General features: G+C 46.3%; 1 protein-coding gene across 7 annotated transcripts in view; it reads right to left on the bottom strand.

Moving 5' to 3' along the window:
- GANAB (glucosidase II alpha subunit) overlaps positions 1 to 361 on the bottom strand; it is a 19,155-nt gene that overhangs the window by 11,852 nt on the left and 6,942 nt on the right. The window lies entirely within an intron of this gene.

The following is a 361-nucleotide window of genomic DNA, read 5'->3' as shown; positions in this document are numbered from 1 at the left end:
GCGTGCCACTGCACTCCAGTCTGGGCGACAGAGTGAGACTCCAACTCAAAAAAAAAGAATTGGAAAAATAAGTTGGGGTACATTCACACAACAAAATATCATAAAGCAGTAAAAATGAATGAACTAAAGCTACATGCAACAGAATTAAAGTCATGTAAAAAAAAAATTCAGCCAGGCTCGGTGGCTCAGCCTGTAATCCCATGCCATGGGAGGCTGGGGTGAGTGGATTGCCTGAGCCCGCAGGTTCGAGACCTACCTGGGCAACTTAGCAAGACCTCATCTCTACAATAAATCAAAAATCAGCCGGGCGTGGTAGTGCACGCCTGTAGTTCCAGCTATTTGGAAGGCTGAGGTGGAAGGA

The sequence above is a fragment of the Carlito syrichta genome, unplaced genomic scaffold (genome assembly GCF_000164805.1).
Source record: "Carlito syrichta isolate Samal-C Ts95f unplaced genomic scaffold, Tarsius_syrichta-2.0.1 Scaffold305706, whole genome shotgun sequence".
Lineage (NCBI taxonomy): Eukaryota > Metazoa > Chordata > Mammalia > Primates > Tarsiidae > Carlito > Carlito syrichta.
This window is presented reverse-complemented; position numbering and strand designations above follow the sequence as displayed.